General features: G+C 36.4%; 1 long non-coding RNA gene across 1 annotated transcript; it reads left to right on the top strand.

Annotated features, from left to right (window-relative positions):
* The first annotated feature begins 4,591 nt into the window (after nt 1-4,591).
* Nucleotides 4,592-15,368, top strand: LOC121739658. The gene is made up of 3 exons (XR_006037483.1): nt 4,592-4,602; nt 7,979-7,981; nt 15,294-15,368. It is a non-coding gene; the product is annotated as an uncharacterized LOC121739658 (long non-coding RNA).
* Nucleotides 15,369-17,529: the final 2,161 nt, after the last annotated feature.

Genomic DNA, 17,529 nt, shown 5'->3' with positions numbered 1-17,529 from the left:
CAAAATAGACATTGGAATTCTATACATGGTTTTGAATAAGAACTAAGTTTCTAATAGAAAAAAATATCTAGTGTTCCTTGTTTTAAAACCTTTATTAGTTCATTACACTGAGTTAAGAGCAAATTGATTTGTTATGGACTATATTTGCTCTGTTACAAGCGCTGCTGTAGTTCAATTACTCTATAGACTTTATTATGAACTACAAACTGATAATGATAGTGAAGATTCTAGCGATGAAGAGGTGCCTATAATTTGCTTGCTTTAAAAATAATAAGCAACTACCTAATAATTTTATACAGACAATATTTTTGACAATATGACAATAAGTAATATAAAACAGAAAGGCCACCAGAACTGTTGGTTCTCTAGAGTATTGCACTGAAAAATCACCAAAACGCGAACAGAACACCTTCTTCTTACGCCAGTCCAACGCCAGTCTGATAATACTCTGGTACATAATGGGAACAAATATAATGACCACCAAAAAATGCACTGATACCCTAAACTTGTTTACCAAAAAAAGATAATTAACACCAAAAAAATAAAGTCTAAAATTGCAATACTACCAGCTATTTTAGTCATGACAACACTTCAAATTGTAATCGAACACCAAATATAGTAAATGATCACCAAATAAAGTAAATGATCACCAAATATAGTAAATGATCACCAAATATAGTAAATGATCACCAAATATAGTAAATGATCACTAAATATAGTAATCACTACGATTGACAAAACATGTAAGCATATTATTAACAAAATAGTCGGCTAAGTGTGAGTCGGACATGGAGGGTTCCGTACCGTTACAGAACAAAATTAGACCTAAAATTGTGCTTTTGTATGGGAGCCCCTTTTCAATTACTTTTTTATTATTATTAATACCTAATTATTGAAGTTAACATAATATAATTAAGGCCTTTGCGAAAATATCAACGTGCCTACCGGTTGCCATTACGATAAAAAGGCCAAAAAATAACGTTTGTTGTATGTGAGCCCCCCTTAAATAATTATTTTATTTTGTTTTAGTAGTGGTTGTAATAGCGGCAACAGATATACACAATCTGTGAAATTTTTAGAAGTCTAGCTGTTGTTCTTGAGATACAGTTTGGTTTAAGTACCTAACAATGATTTATTTGGAGTCATGTTGCATAAATAGGATAGCGAGATAATAAATCTTTGGTGATCATTTTACATTAAAATGCTAGTATAATGTTGGTGATCATTTATTAATTTTGGTGATCATTTTACTTTAAAATGCTAGTATAATGTTGGTGATCATTTACTTATTTCGGTGATCTTTTACTATTTTTGGCTTTAAGATGTTAAATCTTTGGTTATCATTTTACATTAAAATGGTGGTCTGTATTTTGGTGATCGTTTACTATTTTTGTCTGTGAAATGTTACTATTTCTGGTGATCAGTTAATTATAAGCCGTAGATAATTACGAGAAAAAATAGTTTACAACCATTTCTTTCTATAGATTACGATAGGATGGTCTTAAGAACAATTATACTATTGAAAGATTAATTTTTCTGGTGGAAGTGCAAGTTGACTTGCCATGCTCTTAAAATTACCTTTGGCTCAATTTTAGGAGTAAATCTTCTAATCAATACTTACTTATAGATAATTTAATCTAGAGGCCATTTTTATTAATAGAATACGACGGTAATCGCCATTTTAGTAAAAACCTAAAAAAAATATCATTTAAATTTACGAATATAAAAGGCCCATAAGTTTTTTAAAACTATTTCATCAACTTTTACGATAAAATAAATTGGGCACGGAATTTGAGCCCTCCGTTCGCGCGAAACATAAAAAATAAATTATACATATTTGATTTCATTTCGCCATTAAATATTTAACTTAAAATACTTTTAACTACGGTGTGCCATTAGAAAATAGGAAATGCTTTTTAAAAGAAAAAACTCTTGTTGATGTTTTTATTTTGTTGATTTTGATTATTAGTGGTTTTAAAAATATTCACCACTAGAACATCAGTAGAGTAATGGTGTTATCTTAATGTTGGCTACAAAACCTAATTCCTTTCTTATGTGCCTCTTATTATGTTCTTATAATAGTTTTGTAGAAATTCCTATAGATAAATATAAATTGCTCTTATCGTTATCTAATGATGAATTCTTATGCTGCTCTTGTCATTATAGTGAAGACAGTTGCCCATTTTTACTGAACTCGGTATAAAGGATATCTTCAGGATATCTTCAGGGATTATTGACTCTTATGTGAGAATACTAAGTTTAATTCTATAAAATAACTAATAGTGCTTCACTAGATATACTTGTGCTTCTTGGGATCACGTCATCTAGTATACAGTATACTGTACATAATATCTTATATATAAAATTCTCGTCTCACAATGTTAGTCCGCGTAGTCGTCCGAATCGGCTTTACTGATTTTAACCAAATTTTATATTATGCATATTCAGTGGGTCTGAGAATCGGCTACTGGGTACTTTTTATATTGATAAGTGCATTTGTTGAATAAATAATAGTAAATTAATACAAATCGAGATTGACGGCAACCATTGTTTGTGCAACGGGATAGCGATGGACGTTTCCATGGTGACATACTTATTAAGTCACTTCGTATTATTTTATATACGGGCGAAATACTTTATATGGCAAAGAAACGTTTGACGGGACAGCTAGTTATATTATAAAATAAACTTAGTCAAATACAGAACAAAACATGAATAATAATCGACTAGTAGGTTAAAGTATTCCAAAACTTTCAGCTTAGCGTGTATTGAAATTCGAAATATCGTGTACCTCGTCAAAACTTTCAATACCCGGACTTTAAAACGGCTTTATTTTACGACGTGATAATACTGAAATAAAAACTTTATGGCCAATAAAGTATACGAAGCTACTATATTAACCAATAAAAACGCTTTGCTGACTTAATTTATACACATAAATGTACATTGTACAGGAATTGGATAAAGTAAATCACATTATTTTGTTTAATTTTGTTGGCATAACAGCTATCAGTTTGTTTCAAAAAATATTTTTTTCGTGGGCAGTTGACAGATTCGGTCAGATTTTGTTAAATAAATAACCAACATTAACTTCACATAAGCTGACCAAAATAAACTCAGTAGGAACCATAAAGTTATTATACCTAGCGGAATAGAGCAACAATCTCGAGCTGTCAAACGAAACCAAAATTGGTTTTCATCTGCATGAATTCTATGAGATTTAATTGTCAACGTGCGGGACGTGCCGACTGGACGTCAAAAAAAGAGTGCTGCTGTCATGTATCACACGTCTCTTTTTACCACGCAGTGTTACTGATAGTGACATCTCTCTTGCTCAGGCCTTTGTTTCTCTATTTCGCTAGGTATATTAACTTTATGGTAGGAACAGAGATTCCCATAATAATATAATTATTTCACTGAGTTTAGAGAAAAGTAACCGCAACAAAGCTGCATTACGTCAATCTGAATTCAGAAATACAGACCGGTGGCTAAAACGTAAAGGCTTGATTTTGTATGGAATGTTTACTTAACCTTCACACAACGATTTTTTTCCCGCAGCTGTGAGTTTACTTTTAAGGCCATCCCCTGAGCAAACGATCTTGACCATACATTGGCCGCGTTGCCGAGATCGCACCAAAATCCTTTTTTTTTACTTATCTAAGTTCAAAATTGAGCTAAAAAAAATTCAAACTTGATAGTAATAGAAATAAATTGCTCTAGAGACAGACGGACAGAGAGACATCGAAGTCTTAGTAATAGGGTTCCGTTTTTACCCTTTGGGTACGGAACCCTAAAAACTACCCCATCTTGTGAGTGTACGGACCTGCTACAAGTTAAGAGACTAATTCAATTATTACCGGCCAATAATAATGTATGCCAGTCCAACAGTGGCGTGGTCGCTAGTCAGTCTTATACATCTGTAACTTGACCAGTTTAGGAAGAACCCTGTGAATTGCGGCTTCAGTTCAGTCAGTATGAGTATGTAGTTACTCGGATTTCACAGAACACTGGTCGCCTTCCTTCTACTTGAAACCCATTTGTGACAAGACGACGCTGTGGTTCTGAACCAACTAAGAGTGACTTTTTGAGGGCTTTTAATAGTTTTAGTGAGAAAATGAGATCTTCGTAGCTTTGATCAGTAAATTAGAAGGACTGTAATATGTAGTTATTATTTTTGAGATTATTTTGAAAACACGTCCTATCACCTAATATACACAACGAAGTCTTAATAATAGGGCCGCGCCACACCGGAATGGCAGCGGCGAGGCGAATTTTAAACTTTATCTTCATTATTGTAATACATAGTATCGCTTGAGAAATCGCGACCACGAGCGGCCACGAGCGTCCACGGGCGGCCGTAGAGTTCTCAAGCGATACTATGTATTATAATAATGAAGATAAAGTTTAAAATCATATTATGACACAGAGTGCTCGCCTCACAGCTGCCATTCTGGTGTAGTGCGGCCCTAACATGCCTTACAGAGTCCGAAAGCCGAAATCTAAGTGCTCAGATGTGACTTTTCGTAATTCGAGACTAAACTAGATTTGTTTTTTTTTTAATCCGGCAGTGTAATTGGTTTTATGTAAAACCTTTGTCACTTTGTGTAAGTAGTGAAATAAAGTTTGGTGGATGTTTTTAGGGTTTCGTACCCAGAGGGTAATAAATTATAAACAAAAAACTTTTTGAAAAAAAGCTTTCATTTAAATGGTCTAAAGAAAAGAAAATAAACTCCTTGAAAATTTAACTATTAAGTTATAATCCTCAATATATTATACAATTTGCATGATAATAAATGCTTGTCGCGCAATTTGTAAATAAACTAGTACCAATTATTGATATTATATTTTTATTTTAATAAAGGAGTATAGGCATGGATGGTATCTCTTCAATTAAAATTGTGCCATTAGTTTAATGCATTGAACATTCCTGTTTTTATTTTAGATTGAATTTGTAATTATTAATACAGTTTAAACTCTCCGGAATAAAAATGATCAAGAATCAATATTCTTAATTGATTTTTTATATTCTAACTGAAAATGGCTGAAAGTAATACGAAAAGTGTTGCCATTTTTTAATTTTAAATCGATTACCAATCGACTTTAAACATATTGTTATAATATTTTCTATGTCTAAAGATAATTTTTATTCTAAACCGTATTGTATATATTATAATACTGTTTTCAATTAAAGCCGAAAATAAACTATTGAATGCGAAATATTGTAGAAGTACTTCGTCGTCTGAAGTCAAACCAGAATTTAAGTAGTAAAATATTATCCATTTGATGCAGTATTAAAATAAAATATAAAAATGAAGAATTTTCAGTAATAGTCGGGCACACATAATATAGCGAGCAGCTCCGCGAGGCATTTTCCGCTATATAGACGTCCCGTGGCCGTGTAAGCACGTGTGCTGCTGCAGGCGAGTGCGGAGTGACCGAGTCACCGAGAGAGTGACCGAGTCACCGAGCGAGTGTACCAAGTACCGACTACCTCAGACACGGTGACCCAGCCATAGACCCGGCCGCTCGGAATCTCACCGGCCGAAAAAAAGCAACGCAATTAAACTAGAACACTGAAGTCTGGGGCCTGATTCTCATGCCTCGAATATCGGTGCGATTGTCAGTCTGTCCCGCTCGATCGCGCGCGCCTGTGTGAATGAGTCAGCGCGAGACTCGAAACGAGATTCGAGGTACGAGAATTGTCACATGTGACACTGACATTTCACTCAAACAGTTGTAGTATTTCCAATTTTCTGCTCTTTGTTACATAGGTCCAGACTCTTGAGTTCTGTTTTCCATGCTCTGAATTTTCTCCGGTCAGAGGGATTTCAGTAATATAGTCCCAACTTTATTCTTCGAGCAAAATAAAAAGCCGGCTTTTTGTTTTGCTCAAAGGTTACCAACGCTGCCACTCTTGTGCCGTCGGGAACCATTTCCTTGCGCGGCAAATACCTCGTGAGGAGGCTCGCTATGTATGGACTAATAAACTGTTAAATTCTGCTTGAGTACGCTAAATGTTTTTAATTCATTTAATTAATATTCACCACTCGATAATATCGATTGAACAATATTACATTTTAACATCTAGCAACACCGACACGGCGATATATCTCAAACGTCATCGCGGTTCCTTAGTTACGCACGTTAGTTTGAATTTTCGGATTGTACCTACCGCGACCGTGTGAATATTTCTTGTGTGGTTTGATACAATCAGTAGAAATAAACAAAGTGATAGTGATATAGAGACTCTATTAATTTAGAAAAAGAGACTCCATTAGTTAAAAGAAAGTGACTCCTCTGATCTTCATTGAAGAAACTCAACAGTGAGCAGAAACATGGAAAACTTACGGTGTGTTAATTGTTCACTTCGACTGCGGCATATTAGTCGACGGTCGTTGGGAGAAGTTATCACATCATTTCACGTCACGTCACGTAACGTCACGTGAAGTTACGACACGACACGACACCTAACGTCACGTTGCGTCACGTCACGTCACGTCACGTCACGACAAGACACGACATGACACGCACGACACGACACGACACGACACGACTTGATAATTAATTTTTAATTTACTCTCAATGAGCCCTTTCATTTGATACCCATATTGCAGAAATGCATAAAAAATAACTATTGCCCTATCTTGGATGAGCTGCCACGTTGGATGTAGAATGAAATTACATTCGTATTCGGGTTATTCTCTAAAAGCCCTTTCATTTAATATCCATATTGTAGGAATGCATAGAAAATAAGTATTTCGCCATCTTTTATGGTCGGCTATATTGGATTTAGAGTGATGTCACATACCATATCGTGCATGGTCATCCAAACTAAACGTGTATGGAAAATTACAGCTCAATCGGCTAAATATATCTACTTTAAAATTACACATACATACATACAGAGCAAGTTAAATAAAAGCTTTTAAAAATGCATGTGTGTGAAATTGAACGTAATTTATCTTTCAGTTTTAAGTTCAGATACAAGGTGTCAAGTTTCGGTGACGGTGGCCGGTTTCATTGAAAACAGGCCAGCTACGCAGGAGTAATTTTATAGTGCCCAAGTGTGTGCGCAGTACACAAGAGCACTCTCTATTCCTTTACTCTCATAACCCAGTGGGACGGAAGACCGACACGACCGGCGAGAGATCAAGCGCAGGACCGACTTTTTACATGCCCATCCGACGCATCTTACTTGTCAGACAATCAGGTGATCAGTCTGCATTGTCCTAACCAAACTTGGAAATAACATTTTTCCAACGCAGGAATCGAACCCACGACATCCGAGTCGAGAGCCGCGCTCTATACCACTAGACCACGGAGGCGTGCCACTTATGGAATTCACCTCAGAGACCGAGCATATTTGGAATATAACGGTAAAGGCAGTAAAATCTTCTAATCTATTTTTGCTTTAAAAAAATTGATTTTCTAATAATTTTGTAGATTCGGTTCGATAGATCACTTCGTCATTCAAATTGGGAACATGAAATTCGGTAATAGGAAACTTTGGAAATGAATATCTGAAACGTAATGGTTGCTAGTTAGCGAAGCGGTCCAAATGGGGTCGTTGAAGCCGCAGACATTATATTCATCATTCAATTATTTGGGCTTTGTAGTCGTGCTTCTGGTTTCTAATATTCAAAAGCTATGAATAAGTACTTATTTAGTAAGGAGGTATACATAGATTTTAAATAGAAGCCAGATGTTTGAATATCACTAAACGATAAAATATTGTCAATAAAGTTTATTTCTTTCATGAATGTCCTTTCATGAATGTGAAATGTGAAAGTGTGTCTGTCTGTCTGTTACCTCTTCACGCTCAAACCGCTGAACCCATTTTGCTTAAGGAAAAATTACTTCGTACATACTAATGTAGCACTTTGAGACATATACCAAATGAAAGGGCTTGAAAAGTTGAACATTTTATTGTATGATGAAAAATTTCTAAACCGTGGGAGAAAAAAGTTAACGAAGGTAGAAGGTAAAAAAAAAAATCACAAAAAAAAAAAAACAACCTGTATTTGCATCAATTTATAGTGTTTAGTGTTTGCGTGTGTCTTTAACTTCTTAAGTAGGGGGATGATAAGTCTAAAAAAATGTGATGTACATTACTATTAAAACTACCAACGAAAATTAGTTTGAACGAGATCTAGCAAGTAGTTTTTTTTTATACGTCATAAATGGTAAACCTCAATTATTTAACTTTCATTAAATCAACTGAAATATAAAAATAAATCAAACACCTTTTAATTTCATAAAAATAAACCTTATTGCTGCTGCGGAATCCTTCATGGGCGAGTCCAACTCGCACTTGGCCGGTTTTTATTATTTATGTAAGAATGGATAAGTAATAATAATATGGTACGTTGAATACATTAAAAAGGCATAAAACAGCTATAAAATCTAACTACTGTAAATAGTGTCAAGTCTATGAAAATAAACCTGCAAAAACTACAATTTCTGTTCACATTTCATAATGCGTGTTCGTAATTATTACAATGTTGATTACAATTTACAGTGTTCTACAATTTAATCTTAATATATATATTTCTTGTGTGCGTGTGTATGTGACTGAACTCCTCCTAAACGACTGGACCAATTTTGATGAAATTTTTTGTGTGTGTTCGTGGAGATTCGAGAATGGTTTAGATTTACAGTTTGGTCTACTGGAAAATGTTTTTTCAATTAATTTCTTATTTATAAGGAGTTGTTGATTTTGGAATGTTTTACATTAGATCCGGTGGACGGCGCTATCATCGCATTCAATATTATTCTATTATTCAGAAAGCATATGCTACTATGCAAATTACATTCTTCATCATCATCATCATCATCATCACTACCATATTATACCATTTCATAGTCTTTTAGATCGAGACTCGAGTTTGTCAAACGATAATTAAAAAAAATCTATATCTACCTAATATTATAAACCTGAAGAGTATGTTTGCTTGAACGCGAACTTCAGAAACTACAGGTCCGATTTAAAAACTTATCTCAGTGTTAGATAGATCATTTATCGAGTAAGACTCATCATTTATCGAGAAGGTTATATTATATTATTACTCTAAGACTAATACGACAAAAGAAACTCAGGAAAATGTGGGAAAAACGGGGGAAATATTTTTTATGGGAAAATGTAGCTACGGATTCTGTAAAATTTCTAATTTACGCGGGCGAAGCCGCGCGGGACATCTAGTAACACTATACTTCTCTTAGAACTACAAAAGTAGTCTAACAAAATTAAGGTGACTACAACATAAGAGCATTACTCATTTATTCCTTTCTAATTTGGGCAAACCTTGTAACTTATTTACTTCATCGTTCTAGATTCTAGCTAATAATAATTATATTATATCTAGCTATATGAATTTATTTATTATTTGCTAGCACATTTTAATAGTTTTCCCGATCTTAAAGCCTCCATTTATGCCAAAAACGTTCATTTTCAAATTGTTGGTTACCCAGTTTATCTGCTTGTCTTCAATTGTTTCATGTATAAAACAGTTACTGCTATTGTACTCCGCAAATAACTTACTTAAATGGCTGCACAACTGCAATCAGGGCCAGTTTATTCCAGTGAAATTGTCTTAACGGTCTTGGTGAAGTAATGGTAAATTAGTCTTATTTAAAACTTTCCTTGGCTATTTCTAGCATTGCGCTTACAGATTTTCTTTGAGGCTTCCAGCACATCATCATAATATTAATACGCGAACGAAAAACTTTGTAACTCTTTCTACGAAAAATGGGGAAACGTAGGTTCATGAAATTTTGCACAGTTATAGTTTACATGGTGAAGGAGTGCATCGAGCTAATATTTTTCTGAAATTATGCTTTTATCATACATTTTTTTAACAAATAAAACATTACACACACTACAACACACACACATGAGAAATGACAGATTTTTGAGTGACAAGCCTATACATACGAATTATACTCTTTTATTTATGGTTGAAGTCTGTTGGACAACAAGTTGACAAATTGAAAATGGATTATAGTTTTTTTTTATTGAATCTTAGATACTATTAGACAATGCTTACACGGCCAGTCTGAGATCAGCTAAGTCCCAGAGACAAGAGTTGAAAAAAATAATGATAAAGGCAATATTTTTTACAAAATATAGGTAGTACTTAGTCCTAATGTCGTTGAATCTAAGGACGAATTTCGACCATTGGGCGATCTCTAGTAATATTAATTACTAGATGACGCCCGCAACTCCGTTGCGCCAAAATTCGTTTATCGCATGGAGACGTGCATTTTTCCGGGATAAAAAGTATTCTTTGTCCTTTCGCGTTTAAAAGTATGTCAATACCCAGCTAAAAAATAAATAAAAAAAATGTCTGGTCTGGTCTGGTCCATGGAGGTCGAGGACGTCGTGAACTACCTCAGTAAGAAGACATCCCTCCACTTGGGGGTCGAACGTCTGCAGTCTCGCCACAAGGTCAACTTCAGTTCCTTTGTGGTGAGAGTGCCAACGCATCTTCTGTCGACCTTCGAAGCGGAGGAATTCTGGCCGACTGATGTGATCTACCGAAGGTTCCGGGGGAGACTCCGGAATGAAGCGCGCGTCACGTCGCCGATAACATCGTGATAAAGTGTAGTTATTAAGTATATACAACTTATATGTTTGTTAGTCATTAAGGTATATATTATATGGGCCTATGTAGCCTGATATAAATAAATGAAAAAAAATTGTATCTCGTTGGCTCCTTTGTAACATAGAGTACGTAGGTTGATGTTACAATTTGTATCAAGATATTACACACTGTATCATTCCAAGGTGCGCATTGTAATGCTCGGCTCTTCTCCCCCATTGGTGTAATGCTCGACTCTGTAACATTACAAGAGAATGCTCCCAGTGAGGGAGGACCTTTAATTTGCAATAAAAACGAATATCATTTACCAACAACTTACTTTATTCATCGGCATTGTATTACCTATTAATAAGGAATGAGGCATCAAATTAACGGAAAATGAAGTTCAAAATATATTTCCTTTCTCATTGGTATTACTGTGAAGCCTGGGATTAATTAAATTATAAATTATCTTGCAAAAGCAACTCGAAGAACGCTCGGATCTTTTTACACGAGCTTTTTACGGTCCGGAATTTTTAATGGTATTTTAAAAGTGCTTTAAAAATATATGAGTAATTAAACTCGCAGGAGAAAACGCAGGATCGAGAAGGATCATATTTGCTGCTTATCATGAAGTAATGTCGCGAGGCATTGCGATTTGCGATGCATTTTTAACTGACTCAAAAAAGGAGGTTATCAATTCTACCCGTATGTATGTAATATTTTATCATAAGTGTGTGTATGTATGTTTTTATGTTTGTGTTCGCATATCTCCGTAACCACAAGCTAGATATATCTTGTCACCGGTCATCAGGTTTGTGTTCACCAATACAATGGACGTGATTCAAGTGGCAGCTGGATTTTATTATTTAACTGCATGTAACTATTACATGCTGAAAATGACTGAAAATTTGCTGAAAATCACCTGGAAAATATACCGTCTGTTGTCAAGTTGACAGCACCGGTTTATTTGTGTACTTGCCTATTTGACTCTTTTGATGTGCGTCAAAAACCGACAGAGGTACGGATACGTGTATTCGGTATTGGTCATATTTGTCAAATAGGCAAATAAGGCCAATACTTTGTCAAACATACTGTCTACACATGGTGATTGTTTAGCAAATACATCAAATATACGCAAATACAAATAGCCATATGAAGTGCCAGCATTAGGCGTACTGTGTGCGTTGCGGACTGCGGTAGGTTATATCGTACCCGCAACTCTGCCTTAAGCGATGAGTGGAGCACCATGGGGTTTTAGTGGGCAGACAGGAGTCCCACATACCCCGGCCGATATCCCCAATTTGCCGGGGATGCGTAAAGCATTTCCCCATGTTAAAAAAAGGTATATCTACTGTGTGTGCTGCAAGTGCCAATGGATGTGTCTCTATTACACTTGGTATACATTTGTAAATACCTACGCAGAACGCATACAAAATTCTGATCTCTTCTACAAGGTGTAACAAAACTTAGTGATAGTAATTTAGTGCGTGTATGTGCCCCTTATTTACTACGTATCAGACTATACAGTCCACATTCACAGTAGACTCTATACATAGAGTCCACTGTGAAAGTAGCAGCGCTGAATAAGCAAATATTGTTAATGTGATTTGTATGGGCAAGCGCCCCAGCGTCAGGAAGTTTCCCATTATTATTATTATTATCAGCCAACAGTATCCCACTACTGGGCAAAGGCCTCCCCTCTCTCTTTCCAAAGTTCACGATCCTGTGATGTTGTTGGCCACTCTTTATCAAACGCATCTAGTTCGTCGCGCCACCTTTTCTTGGGTCGGCCTCTGTTACGCCGACCAGTCGGTAGCCACTCCGAAATTAGACGCGCCCACCGATCCGGATGCATACGGGAGACGTGCCCTGCCTAGCTCCACTTAAGGCTAGCTGCCTTTCTGCCTACGTCAACGAGCTTCGTTTGGGAACGCAGGGTGGTATTCCGGACGCGGTTAATCCTTTTTATACCTAGAATGCTGCGTTCCATAGCTCGGTGGCAAACTCCGAGTCGGGACTTCTGTGAAGCTGTCAAAGACCAGGGTCTTTGACAGCTATTCTATTCTGACCTACAGTGCCCAGTCCTGACTGGGCACCGTAGGTCAGAATAGGCAAGATACACACGTCCACGATTTTTTCCCATACGAAAGTAAAAAAAAGTTACTCTTTCTGAGCTGCTACTTTTACTGCGATCTCTATATAGATAAATAATAAATAAAATAAATAAATAAAAACATCTTTATTAAACACACAAGGGACAGAGTTAGGGGGGCCATGCACACCATCGGTGACGTGGGAGAGCCATGCTTCGGCATGAATGGGCCGGCTCGACCGGAGAAATACCACGTCCTCACAGAAAAACGGCGTGAAACAGCGCTTGCGCTGTGTTTCGCCGAGTGAGTGAGTTTACCGGAGGCCCAATCCCCTACCCTATTCCCTTTTCTACCCTCCCTTATTCCGTTCTCTTTCCATCCCTGCCTTCCCCTATTACCCTATTCCCTCTTAAAAGGCCGGCAACGCACCTGCAGCTCTTCTGATGCTGCGAGTGTCCATGGGCGACGGAAGTTGCTTTCCATCAGGTGACCCGTTTGCTCGTTTGCCCCCTAATTAAAAAAAAAAAAAAAACCCTAAAGTATTTATCAATTATTTTTATTACCCTCTGTATATGCAAAAGTAATAAAAAGATGAAGATCAAACGTTTTGACAATAAAATACATACGGCTACATTGAAACCTTTACTCAAATAATATTGCGCCTACGTGATGTGTTTCCGTGTGATAAGCAATAAGTCATTATAAGGGTAGAGGGTCCGTTTTTATGAACCTGTGCCAGGGGAGCATACAAAGTGACCTATAATCGTTAAACTAACCATAATTATAACAAATATCGGACGCTTAGTACTCAGTGCTTTCGGACGGACGTAATGACGATATGCAGGGACTGAAATACCATAGCCTCCAGTGTCCAAAGGTTAACTTTTAGTTGACCCAAAAGCATTTTGTTGAGGTTCTTAATTTATTCTACTGTTTTTATCTATAATAATATATGTATAAAAATAAGTCGGATTTTCCTTCCTGACGCTATAACTCCAGAACGCATGAACCGATTTCCACGGTTTTGCATTCGTTGGAATGGTCTCGGGCTCCGTGACGTCTATAGAAAAAATAAACAGAAAACACTTCAAGAGAAAAGCAGGAAAACGGAAAATCATTTTATGGCAAAACAACATTGCCGGGACAGGTAGTATTATATAGAACAAAAATAAAAACTAGTTGACCCGTCGCGCGTCGTCCCGTCATATAAAAGCGCTGGGCGCTGACGTTGTGTCGTCAGTCGTCAATATATATCTAGTATAAAAAAATTAAAATATCCACAGCCGAACATAATATAACCTCCTCCTTTTTGGAAGTCGATTAAAAACAAAGTCTCTTTTTCCGTCCCTATGTCCATTTGTTCCCGTTAATCTTTAAAACTACGCAATGGATTTTGATGTGGCTTTCTTTAGATAGAGTGATTGAAGAGCAAGGTTTATAAGTATTCATTAAATAGTGGAGAAATATTCAATATTATGGCGATACTTCGAGTTCCGAGAAATGACACTTATCTTGGAAAAATGTACGGTTCCCGCGCGACCAACGGAGTTGCGGGTGCGCGAAATTACTAAATATAGGTAATAGGTAATATTGTTACGGTACATGGTATACGGACACGTAGTGCCATCTAGCGACAAACCAGTAAAACTTACCGAGGGAACACAGGCAACATAAATCCCCTACTCAATACTAGATGGCGTTAGGTGCGCTAGTACATACTCGAATAGACTGTGCTCGAACTTTCTAAAAGTGTCTTGTTTACGTGTTTACCGGTTTATTTTGTTTACGTGTTTAGTTGTTTATGTTTATTGTGGTACATGCTCGAGCCTCCTAGAAAGTTCCGACACTTGTTTACGTGTATCGGGAACTTTCTGGAATTCGTCTCGCCATATAAAAAGCCGCAGGTAGACGGCGCGGCAGTTCAGTTCGTTTCGAGCTATCATCAAGGCGATTTCGGAGTGACAACAAGTGATCAATAGTGAGTGAACCAGTGAAACCTGCGACTTGGCTACGACCTAGGACAGTGGTAGTGCGCAGTGATTGGACCTAGTGATTAGTGTTTGGACTTAGTGCTAAGTGTTGTGACCTAGTGTTTAGTGCAATGTTAATAAAGTCTTCAAGAGAGTCACCAGGTCTTTCTCTCCAAATCTTCGAACCCTAGCATGTAACAATATACATGCTAAGGGCCTGTTTCACCACTTTCTGATAAAGTGCCGAATAGGCTTTATACAACTTTTTTGACAGATTCTCCTACTTCATCTGTCAAGTTAAGTGGTGGATAGCCTTATCAGGAAGTTGTAAAAAGGCCCTTAGTATTCTAAGGTTTCCTAATTATTATCCTCGTATAATAAGGAAAATTCTAACAAACAAAATTAGCGAAATCGGCTCAGCCGTTCTCGGGAGAAATTGATATAACATGAATAATACACAATATCATCTTGTTCAAAGTAATAATGATATTGTTATAATCCTTGTTAGTGAATTCAAGTTCATAAAGGAGTACTTCAGGTAAGCAGTTGCGGAGGCACGTTCACATCATCACAATATAAAATATAGATAGTAGAGTATTATTCATTTCTGGAGAAATATTCGACACAGAGATAAGATTCACAAGGCTTAGGACGGTATCACATAAAAATTAGCAAGTCGATGTCTGTCAGTACGAATATCGACGTAAAGCACATTAAAATAACATTCATATCAGCGCGCCTTATACAGTGACGGTTGTGGCTACGACGCGACGCTCGCCGCGTTCTCGATAGGGCGAAATTGTATTAAGCAGAGCGTTTCTTATTTTTCTTATAAATGGAAATGTTATTTATTTTTATATAAAATATATAGCACTTCGTACAGGGTACTAAAAATAAGCAACAAGTTTTTTGTATATATTTGTTTTCCTTGGTTCAGTGTTTTTAATTTTTTTTTTTACTGGAAAACAAAACAGTAATTAAATAAAAATATGAGTAAATATATAGCAAGAATGTACACAATGACATTGTTTTCGCATATAGAAATTTATCTATAAGTACTGGTTCCTAATCAGACCCCATTTTTTAAACTTTTGCGATTATTGTGATGGTTAAAATGTGTTGATGATGATGATTTCATTTATGTGAAAATTTTGTATGCGGCTGTAAAATTCCTATATGGTGTAGACGTGGAGACGAATACAATGATTAATGATATATTATCTTTCATTTCAAAATCAAAATATTCTCGCAGTGTGACTCCTAATTCTTTAAAATGGTACCTGAAAATCGCTGATATTTGTGAAAAAATGTGATAGCGCCCTTGTTAGGGTCGGTAACAGTGAAACTTGACGCGTCGATGCAACGCAATGTGTTTATTGAAATACTTGCCTTCCTGTGTCGGGCTGTCTGTTCAAAATTTGAGTTATTAATTAAATTAAAAATGCCCTATCGCAACGCTTTGAGACGTTGCAATCTAAATTGAACCTAAAAAACCGTTGTTTTGTTCTCTAAAGTTAATAAATCATGCTAATGTATGCTTGTGAGTTGTGCTCAATTCGGTAGAGACTCGTTCAAACCTTCTATGTGTTATCATACTATGGTGTTATCCTTCAAGAACAAACTTGACATCCCATTCAGAGGAGACAGAATGATATCCCATTTATGGAGATTATGTTGTGTCGAGAGATGGAACAATTCAAAAATAATGATAAGCAATATCCTGAAATTACGACTCTCAGATTTTTTACAAAATACGTCCTTTATTACAGTTTATTACCAATAAACTTGACAATATTTCACTTTTCACTATATTGTAGGTAGCCGAAGCCTGAAATTAATAATTAATTTATTAATTATTAATATTTCATAATTATATTTTAATATCGTAAGTACATAAAGTTTGCTACGCTGGAGTGTTTTCAAAAAGAACTTTTATTTTATTCATCACAATATGCATAGATGAATAAAAGTTATTTTATTACCAACTGAGCTACAACGAGGAATGTTTTTCTGATGCTTAGATGAATGTATATAATATTAAGGACCATGAACCATGTAAGGCCACTCTAACTTGAAAATGCTTTTTATTCAATCCTTTTCCTGCAAAGGAGTGTCTTTCCTCCGAAAAGGACCAGGCTGCACTGGTCCACGACGGTCGAGCAGGTCGTGGACTACATCAGGAGCAAGACCCACTTCATCTTGAGGGTCGAGCGCTTGGAGTCCCGCCACAAAGTGAATTTTAGTTCCTTTGTGGTGAGGTCCCGACGCACTATCTACCGACCTTCGAGGAGGAGTTCTGGTCGATTGGAGTCGTCTACAGGAGGTTCCGAGGACGACTTCCGAACACGTCGCGCCCCACGTCGCAGACAAAACGTGTTTAGTGTTTTAGTGTTAGTGTTAGTTTTTAGTATAATTGTATGTATGTTAGTCTATAAGGTATTTATAATATGGGCCAAGATGCCTGAGTTAAATAAATAAATAAACAAATAAAAAAAATATTCGTTTATTAACAAAATAAATTAAGAAAACAAATTATCAAGTAATGCTCTGTTTTATAAGGTATATAATATAAATCTATTTTTAACCTAGCTTTAATGCCATAATTATTATAATATACTAAAGTTTTGCCAAGCTCTTCCAAATAGCCTTGCAATGAACACAGCTCCATCATGTCAGCCCATGTAATCTTATGGCGCTGTGCACACCTGCGCTACCGCAATGCGGGACGTTCGCGTCGACAGAGCGGGAATGAATCTACGGTCCGCACCGTAGTCGCGCAGGTGTGCGCGCTAGTTTCGCGTTGCAAACACTCTCACAACGCGTCCCGCGTTACTGACGAGCAGGTTTGACCGAAGCTTTATGCTGTATGCAAAAATCGTGACGCGT

Source organism: Aricia agestis, chromosome 2 (assembly GCF_905147365.1).
Source record: "Aricia agestis chromosome 2, ilAriAges1.1, whole genome shotgun sequence".
NCBI lineage: Eukaryota > Metazoa > Arthropoda > Insecta > Lepidoptera > Lycaenidae > Aricia > Aricia agestis.
This window is presented reverse-complemented; position numbering and strand designations above follow the sequence as displayed.